This window comes from Schistocerca nitens, chromosome 11 (genome assembly GCF_023898315.1).
Source record: "Schistocerca nitens isolate TAMUIC-IGC-003100 chromosome 11, iqSchNite1.1, whole genome shotgun sequence".
NCBI lineage: Eukaryota > Metazoa > Arthropoda > Insecta > Orthoptera > Acrididae > Schistocerca > Schistocerca nitens.
The window spans coordinates 140829495-140839984 of NC_064624.1; positions in this window are offsets into that span (position 1 = coordinate 140829495).

Here is a 10490-nt window from a genome sequence, read left to right on the forward strand (position 1 = left end):
GGAGAGCTGCATCAAACCAGTCTTAGGACTGAAGACCACAACAACAACAACAATCGAAAAAAGGTCTCTTACATAAATATCTCGATCGAGATATTGTCGTACCTTTACAGTCTCATTACGGATGCTGTACCTGAGGAAAGCAATGTACCTGTCTTGGGCAGTTTTACCCTAAAAAGATTTGTAATTAAAACTGGAATTATCGTGCAGATCAATCAGCTACATCTGCACGTGGACTGTGGCGCTTTCTACTGAAAGAGCTCGAAACAGATGTTACATTGAAAGCATCATCAAAATTTATTTAAAACTATCCTTGTAATTCGGTGAAGGCCACAATGAATCCTTCAAGCCTCGAGTTTAACGCCAGTGACTGTAGCGCCCAGGACTGCCTCTGTCAGAATTTTTCCTTCTATAACGCGATCTTTTTAAGTGACACCCCATCAAACGAGAAGGAAGTAGCCTTAGTGTATTACTGTGGACAGTCTGCAGTCAAGTCCACTCAAAATATGGAATCTGCAAATAATTGCAGAGGGTCGTTAGTTGTGTGGTCGCAACTGTAGGACGGATGGTCGAAGATCTGCCATCCAAAGTCATTCAGCACATTTCATGTGGCGTCGGCACAAGCTTAGTACCTCTTGTCAACACAGCATGTCTATTGTTCTGGATCACCCTTTTCAGATTTTTCAGTGCCTGACATTATCAATCAACATTAAACGTTTCCCCTCCTGCTAAAAACTCGAACAGAAGAACACCACGCCGATCCCAGAAGACAGTGCACAGGATTTTTTGTCAGACTGTTTCTGGCAATTTCGTCTTCACAGGGGAATCACGATGCTGCCAATGCATGGTTTCTTGTATTGTTTCTGGTGAGGTATGGGATATGCATGTTTCATTTCTTGCTAGTCCGCCTGCTTAGCTGGGTGGTAGCGTGCTTGCCTCCCATGCACTGGCCCCGGTTTGATCTCCGGCCGTATTGGAGATTTTCTCCTCTTTGCGACTGGGCGTTGTGTTGCCCTCATCATCATTTCATCCTCATCATGGGCCGCAGCCCACATCTCGTGGTCGTGCGGTAGCGTTCTCGCTTCCCACGCCCGGGTTCCCGGGTTCGATTCCCGGCGGGGTCAGGGATTTTCTCTGCCTCGTGATGGCTGGGTGTTGTGTGCTGTCCTTAGGTTAGTTAGGTTTAAGTAGTTCTAAGTTCTAGGGGACTGATGACCATAGATGTTAAGTCCCATAGTGCTCAGAGCCATTTGAGCCATGGGCCGCAAGTCGCCCAATGGGGCGCCGACTTGCACTTGGCGTCCGAACTTCCCAGCATAGAGGCTTCCTGTCCAACGATGCCATACCATCATTTCATTTCTACCTCTAGTGACAACATGGTTGACACTAGTCATCTTTACCTGCGTACCGCTGTGGCAATATCAACGGTTTGTGTTTGTGTGTCCGTTGAATTGTCACTGTCTTCCACACAACTTTACCAAAACAAAGCCAGTGGGAAACAATTTTGTGCAACAACAAGCGAGACATTAGGGGAATTGACGAGAGCGTTCAGAAAAACTGAAGCGCCAGTTCTGCAAAATTCCTTGTCGCACACATTTCGAGCAGGACGTGGACGGCCACCGACCACTGAGGTCTTCTTCGTGAATACTGGTTCGGCTTATGCGAATTGGGTGGACCATCTTCTGACCACTCATAATGTCGTGTCTGTACACGTGACAGAACTAGCAATGAATCTCTGCAGGACTGGGCTTCCCAGTGGGCGAAAATCGGATAACTGCACGAACCTCGAAGTTGGTGGTAGACAGTGTTAGGGCAACCATTTTATCCTAGCACTGTGCTGTAAGCACTGCAGTCACAAGACCACAACAGCACTGCATTATTCCCACACACCTTGTCTCTACTCTCGCGACTGCGCATCCCCATCACACGACTCAAGTCAACCCTGGACGTAATAGGAACTTACCTCCTGCATCTTGTACAACTGCTCATAGTGGAGGGAGTCCCAGGTTGAATCCCACTGTGTTCACGTCTTCTCTTGTTGTTATTATTCCCGTTTCTTCCCGTTTTGTGTGTGAGAAATATCAACTTTAAACTACTAACAGTGACACATTCACGACTACACTCGTTTTACGATTTCTTGAGCTTCACAATTCTTAGTTTTAATTTGATTTTAATTTGTTTATTCTGCTCTTCCAGCCTCGTTTACTAAAAACAAGAACTAAAGACCATAGCAGATTTCAAAAACAGAGAAATTGAATCTCTAAGGGTGTGGGTAATATGAACTCGAAGTCATGTCATTGTGACATGATGAATGTACTTAGATGTATTTAAGATATTTGGTAGATGGCCTGATAAAGCTAGCTGGCACCGCTAGATATGATTACTACTGTCAGCTCACGCGAATCTGAAAATGACAATCTGCAAACATGCCCTTTGTTGATAAAGAATCTCAGTTACAGATAAGTTGGTGGTCTCTGAGGTTCTCTTACTTTTCAGAACTTTCTCCATTGTTTTATTGGTAACTGACGTTGTATCTTCTTGCTTTTCAGACAGCAAATATTCCTGTTCTACTAACTTTAATAAATGTTAAGGGATTACAGGCGTTTTCTGTGAACGTGTATTGATTCAAATTAATGAGAATTTAAAAGGTATTTTTATGAAACTAAGATAAATATCTCAAGTAACCACGTGATACTAGCAATTCAGTAAGATGAGTCGTAGTATTTCCCTTAGTACTTGGTTTAAAGTGACTGATAGGGCTCCTTCTATTAAATGCGTTTGTGCTTTCCATGCGTACTCTTTGGTTTTTATCAAAGAATGCCCAGTCGTTCCTGTCTCTAGCCTCAATAAGATCAGTGGTACCCATTCCGTATCTACATCTACAATGCGTGAGTCGCTTACGGTGTGGGGCGGAGGGTATTTCTGCTACCACTATGATTTCCTCCATTCCCCTCCACCCCTCGCCTGCTCCATTCGCGAACGTTGTGTGGACAGAATGGCTTCCTATAAACATTCGCATGATTCCAGATTTCTCTGATTTTCTGGTTGTGCTGGTTTCAGGATTTACATGTGGGAGGAAGTGATGCGTTTCCCGTCTCTTCTTCAATCGTGCTCTCTTGGTCTTGCAACAGGAGCCCTCTCCATGGTCCAAAGCTCCTGACTCGTAGCGACTGCCACTGCTGTCTGCTGGGAATCTCTGTAAGATTCTCGGGGAGAGTAACCACTGCTAAACGCGCAACCCTTCATCGAATCTCCTCCGCCTCTCCCGCTCATCCTTCCGTATGATTCTCGTACGCTGGGGTCTGTGTTTTGCTGTCGGGCAGAGGCTTCACAGCTCATCACGATCCTTACAGCCGAGGATGGCGCTCTATGTGTTCGCGTGAGCCGATACAAATTCTAGTTAGTTGGCTATAAGCTTTCTTCGAGATTTCCGATGTCAGTAGCTCATCCCACTAGAATTTTCAAACTCTTGATTAAAACATGTTTCTTTAGATAATTTGTTATTAAAGAGAGGATAAAAAGTATCTCAGAGGGAATTCCGGCTTTTAGTTTAAAAGTGCAAAGTAATTAAATAGAAACAGAACACTTTCAATGGACTCGCAGACCTAGAAAAAGCGTCTGAGATAGTACAGTCGGTACCTAAGGGAATATATGTTCAGGGTGACAATCATTGGACTGTATAAAGCAAACTCGTCATAACTTCTGAACGGTTTGCTTTAGGACGTTCAAACTGCACGGTTGCCAGCAGAGCATGATAGCAATTAGTATTCGCATGCATGGTTAGCTTTAGCGACGAATGCCACCTCATTTGGTTGGGTTCGTCAAAAACAAAAACTGACGCATTTGATGACTGAGAATCCATATTATCTCACACATGGTTTATGTAAGTCGAGATAATTGGGGTTCCTCCTGTATTGTCGTGCGACACTCACATATTGGGACTCACGTTTCTGTTGACCTATCGCTCTTTGTTATTTTGTAGCCCACGAGATCTGGTAAAAAGTTTCCAGTATATTTTTCATTTCGCGCCAATGGGGTGTTGGAACGAATTGGGGTGGCATCCCTGCAGACGCCTGTGTTAAATGTGGAATTGCCGGAAGTTTCATTGCTGTATGCCCATTAGTTATGTTTTAGTGCTGTAGTGAGTAGAAAGTTGTGTCGCACAGTGTGTGAATTTCGAGATGGCAGAGTTAGAGGACCCACGTGTGAACATTACATTCTGCTGAAACGCAAGGAAACCTTTACAGCGACACACCAAAAGATGCAGCAAGCGCACGCTGATGAGTAGTTAAGCCGTATTCCGTGTTACGAATGGTTCACACGCTTTAAAAACGGCCGGACGGAAGTTAATTTGACCCTCGTTCAGGAGGCCCTTCGACGGCTACAGACGACCCTCATGTCAAGAGCATGAACGAAATTGTACGTGGAAATAGGAGACTGACTGTCCGAAAAATTGCTCAAGAATGTAACATTTCAGTAGGATCATTTCATGAAAGCCTGACGCAGCATCTTGGAATGCCTAGTGTTGTAGCCAAGTTCGTCCCACGGCTGATGAGTCGGGAAGAGAAAGTTCTTCACCTTGCTACCTGTGAAGAGCTTTTCGACTGGACAAATGAGATGTTCTTCAAGAAAATCATAGCTGCTGATGTGACGTGGGTTTACATTTATGATGTTGAGACCAAGGTTCAATCTTCACAATGGGTGGGGAAAGGTTCTATAAGACCAAAGAAAGCTCGTCAGGTGGGGTCAAATGTCAAAGCTATGCTGATAGTTTTCTTTGAGTTTTGAAGGATTAGTTCACCATGCATTAGTTCCACAGGGAGAAACTGTCAATCGGTGGTACTATTGGGACGTGTTGCGACGCCTGCGAGAAAACGTGATAAAGAAACGGTCTGGAATGTGGCGAGACAGTTCATGGCTCTCGCATCATGGTAACACACCAACACGTTGATCCCTGTTAGTGGGTGACTGTTGAACAAATAACCAATCCACCGTGTTGCCTCATCTTCCATACCCTCTGGACCTGAACACTATGGACTTTGTTTATTTCTGAAGCTGAAAATCCCGTTGAAAGGACGAAGATTTGCAACGATGGACGAGATAAAAGAAAATTCGCAGACTGTAAGAGGCGTACCAAGACTGCTTCCGGAAACGGAAACGGCATTGGGGAGCGATGTCTCAGTTGTTGAGGAGAGTATTGCGAAGGAGACCATGCACAATGAGTAAAAGATGGGCGTAAATAAATTTTGTGGAGGCAGTTCCCGAGTTATCTGAACAGACCTCGTATAGCTTCAATGAAGTATTTTATTGAGATCGTACGAATCTGCAAAGATACTCCATACGATCGTGCCGCTAACACTAGCGCTATAATGTGGAATACCTTTAAGTAATCTAGGATGATGGAGTCCTCCTGTTCATTGGTTTCAATGATTTGTGTGACAGGTGTGCGTGAAAAATTTGCTGTATCCCCACGATTGGTGTTTCACGGAACAAGAACTCGCAGTGATAAGATAGTGGACGCTTTTTCAGGAGGACGGCGGTACAAATCACCGTTAGAAGACCCGAATTAAGGTTACCCTTAGCTTCATCTAAATCAGTTACGGCTGACATTGTCTCGTTCGCTGGGGGTGAGTGAGAAGAGGAGACATCAATTTATATGCACGCTGGAATGTATCCAAGGCGAGTAACATCGCTATTTCCTTTCCCCATTCTCGGTTTGAATGTAATGACCTCAACATCGAATTTGTTTTGAGTGAAATGGCTGATGTATCTTATATGCTATTATATCTAGGGTACTAGGTCTCTTTTGTGGTAGGCTGTTATTAGTTATCCACAAATTATTATTACTGTTTACTGGCGTTTTATGCCAGTAGGATAGTGATTCTCCTACTATGAAGTGGTTTACAAATGTTGTATACGGTATGTATTTCCACTTGTGAGTGCTTTAAAGGTTTCAGAGTATCTTACGCTACACTTTATGCTTGTCTTTCACTTGTGTGGCAAGTGACAGACACTAAAGATTAATTGACATACGTCTGCACAACTTTCCATAAATACGGCGAAACAGAGTATTTACAACTTGCTCTTCAAAGTCACCACGAATTATCCCGAGTAGGTAACAGAACGTTCCTCCCGTCATGTCGTATATTCGTAAAACCTATGTCGTTACTCTGATAACTGAAGGAAGAGTGTTTAGTACTCGCCACATTCCTTACGAGACAGCAAAGCTCATTCAGATCCATTCGGCATCTCTTTAATAGCAGAAGCCGCTGCGCAGCATTCGTAACCACGCAAAGAGAAGTCTTGGTATCCACCCTACCCGAAAAGATTAAGATATGACCCTAATTCTTACAGAGAATAGATTCTAACCCAACCTAACCTCCTTGACGCTGCCAAAAGCTGACGGAGATCAGACGCACCGTGACCAAGCTGTCGGCCGATGTTGTCGGGCGACCCCTGCCGACAGCGTCTGACGACGTCGTCGGTGCCGCTGTGAACGCAGCTGCCCCCCCCCCCCCTCACCCGCCCCTTCTACCGCGCAGCTCTGACCTACACAGTTTACCAGGCCGTGTGCAGAGCAACCTTCGCTCCTCCCAAAGCACGCAGGACGGGAAATATCTCGTGAGATATCGAAAGAGTGGAATTCCGATAGGGCCGAGTCACGTACCTGCTTACCGCTTATCTGAAGTGTTTACTACGCGGAGCAATGGCGTCCCCCTGACGTTCTCAGATGCAACGTTCATGGCTTTACATACGAGTGTGGACATATATAAGGGAAGAGGCAAGTGTGGGAGTGTTTAAGGGGGTCCGACCACAACGATTATAGCTCAACTCATATCTTACAACTTTGATATCGATGTATTGGGCAAGGCTTTGATGGCGCTGCAGTGATGAGCAGCTGGTTGGGCTGGTATGAGACTATGATTTTTCTTCGTCAAAGTTGATATCTCAAATACTTCTGTCAAATTGTTTTCATGATTTAATAGTGAACTTTGTCAAATCTCACCTGCCGTCAAATAAGCACATTCAGACTTCTGACATTCCAAGCCCCGATATGTAGAACATTATCCTTTCATTGGTTGTTCGATATTTTTCTCACGATCACCTTGCCCTTGGCAGTCCCGGATCATTGTGAAACATTTCGGTATATTTTGCAATGTTTTCGAATGCTCCTGGATACGCTCGAAAGTTCTGGGATGTTCTCGAGTACCAATTGTTCAGGAATTTTCTAGAAAATTCGAGGACGTACTTTCCAGTCCTTCTATCTTCAAAAGTACGCCCTGCAGGTAAAAATGGAAACCTTCTTCATTGATGGGGGATAAAGGCCTATCACACCATGCAACCTATGAACGTGTCTTCATTTTTCTTTTGCCTTGCATCCATTATGAACCGACTCGTCAGATCTGCCTCGCTAGTGCCTTTACCTTTTCTAAAGGCAAACTGATCGTCATCAGAAACATTCCATTCTTCTGCAACTTAGCTCCATCAGCCTTTAAGCTGATTGTGCGACAATTTTCACACTTCTCAGCTCTTCCAATCTTCGGAATTGTGTGGATTATGTTTGTCCATATGTCAGGTGGTATATCGCCAGACCACACATATTCTACACACCAAAGAGAATAGTCGTTTTGTTCCGATGTCCCTCACTGATTATAGAAATTCTGATAGAATGCTGTCTATTCCATCTGTCTTATTTGACCTAAAGTCTTCCAAAGCTCTTTTAAATATAGATTCTAATACTTGATGCCCTACCTTTTCTATATCGACTCCTGTCATCTTCTTCTATCACATCATCAAACAAGTTTTACCCATCATAGAGTTCTTCAGCGTCCTCTTTCTACCTATATGCTCTCTCTTCTGCAGTTAACAGTGGAATTTCCATAGCAATCTTAATGTTACATCCCTTGCTTTTAATTCCACAGAAGCTACCTTTGAGTTATCTATATGAAGAGACAGTCGTTCTAAGAATCATTTCTTATCAGAATCTTCAACTTTTTTCTTTGCAGCCACCTCACATTTGTTTCTCTGTACTTACTATTCATTTCATTCCTGAGTCACTTGTAATACTGTATTGCTGGATTAACCTGAAAATTTTTGTGTTTCCTTCTTTCATCGATCTACTGAAATCTTTGTCTCTTGCCTCTCGTTTCTTCGCAGTTATCTTCTTTGCAATAACTTTTATCTTTCCTGTTTCGGTGATTAGTATTCTTAGAGATGTCCATTCCTCTTCAACTGCACTACCTACTGTGCTATTCCCCGTCGCAGAATCTATAGCCTTGGAGAACTTCAAGCGTATCCCATCATTAATTAGTGTTTAGTGCTTCCATATTCCCCTTCTTTGAGCATTAATTCTTCCCTAATAGTGTCTCAAACTTCAGATTACTCTTCCTCAGCACTAAATTGTGGTCTGACTTTATATCTGCTCCTGGGTACGTCTCACAATCCAATAGCTGATTTCGGAATCTCTGCCTGACCTTGATATAACCTAAGTGAAATCCTTCTGTATCTCCTGGCCGTTTTCAAGTATACCTCCTCCACTTGTAATTCTTGAACCAAGTACTCCATATTACTAGCTTAAATTTATTACAGAATTCCAGCAGTCTTTCTTCTCTCTCACTCTTATTATCAATACCATACTCTTCCATAACGATTTCTTCTACTCCTTGCCCTATGACCACAATCCAGTTCCCCATGGCCATTAGATTTTCGTCTCCCTTCATGTACAGCATTACCTCTTCATCTTTCGCTGTCAGTGTCGTCATGTTTACCTGAAATATCGTTGTTGGCCTATTCACAATAAGCCTCTCCCTGCCCCACCTTCCTATTCATAACGAATCCTACTCCCGTTTTACTATTTTCTACTGCTGTTGATACTACTCTATACTCATCGGGAAAAAATCCTTGTCTTTACCGTTTCACATCACTGAATTCCACAATACCTACATTTTCCTTAACATTTCTTTTTCAGATTTTCTAGCTTCACAGCCACATTCAAACTTTCGACATTCCGAGCCCCGACACGTAGAACGTTATCCTTTCGTTGATTGTTCAATCTTTTTCTCGTGAACACCTTGCTCTTGGCAGTCCCTTCCCATAAATACGAATGGGACATTATTCCAGAATCTTTTAGCAATGGAGAGATTATAATGACAATTTTTCAGTTCCTAATGTCCCGTGGATCACACTATGTTTCTTTAATAAAGTGGTTTCCATTGGCTTCTGCATCCTCATTCTGTTGATCATTGCTGATTCTTCCGTCCTTCGGCGTAGTTTCCCACCCCAAGATCAAAAGAGTGGCCCGAACCTCTGTCCGTTCCTCCGCCCTCTCTTACAAGGACGTTGGCTGACTGGGGTGACTTCTTATGCCGGAAGTCATCGACCGTCAGTACTGACGGTTTTATCCAAATTTGAGCAGTGGCGAGATTCGCACTAGGGACCGAGAATGTTTTCATTGATAATCACAGACGCTATCCCTAAACCACAGGTACTGCCTCTTTTACGCGCCACACTTGGCCGAGAGTCTTAAACGAAGTTCACCTTAAGGCTACTCTTCTTCAACAATGCTAAAGTCGTGGACCACCTGTAATTGGTATCTACAGCGCTCATTACTAGACAAGTATTGTAAACTTTTCAAGGAAATAAACATATTAATAACAACAAACCTGTAAAAATGTTCCACTATGCAGCCCCTTCGAGCAGGTGGCCCCTTTTACAGTGATTAAGGCGAGGTGACAAGTACTTGTTCTCTTGTCGTGAAGTGAGGTGGGGGAGGGAGGATGAACACTGTAGAGCCCGCACGCAAAGTGGACGCGGAGTATGGCAGTAGCGTAACACGTCCGTTCATAGCCATAGTAGCTGGGCGCATGAACCACTGGCACGTTCTGGTTCTAATGTCTCTGAGCACTATTGGACTTAATATCTACGGTCATCAGTCCCCTAGAACTTAGAACTACTTAAACCTAACTAACCTAAGGACATCACACACATCCATGCCCGAGGTAGGATTCGAACCTACGACAGTAGCGGTCTCGCGGTTCCAGACTGTAGCGCCTAGAACAGCTCGGCCACATAGGCCGGCGCAGGCACGTTCTAACAGACGAATGTTGTGGATGTAAGACACGTCTTAATCTGCATAGACCATTCGTTACAGATGAAAAGAGATCTCAGGTAAACATTAATATTTCCGAGAAAGTATTATATATTGCTGTTTCCAAACGTAAGTAATCATGAAACTGAGAACTGTCTCGCTAGCGTAGGCGCTTGAAAACACGGGTAAATTGTTTTATTATAAAGCACAAAAATGAACCACTAGATGTCCAAGAATTGTAGGAAGAAATGGAAGAAATCACGAACAAAATACGAGAAAGACATGTTAAAATTGTATTATGAGACTTCAGTGCACAACTAGGCAAAGAGAAGAAGAACAGCAAATCAGAGGCCCATACGCTAACACAAACGCACGAGCAAATGTTGAGAAGGTTACGGTAAAAATT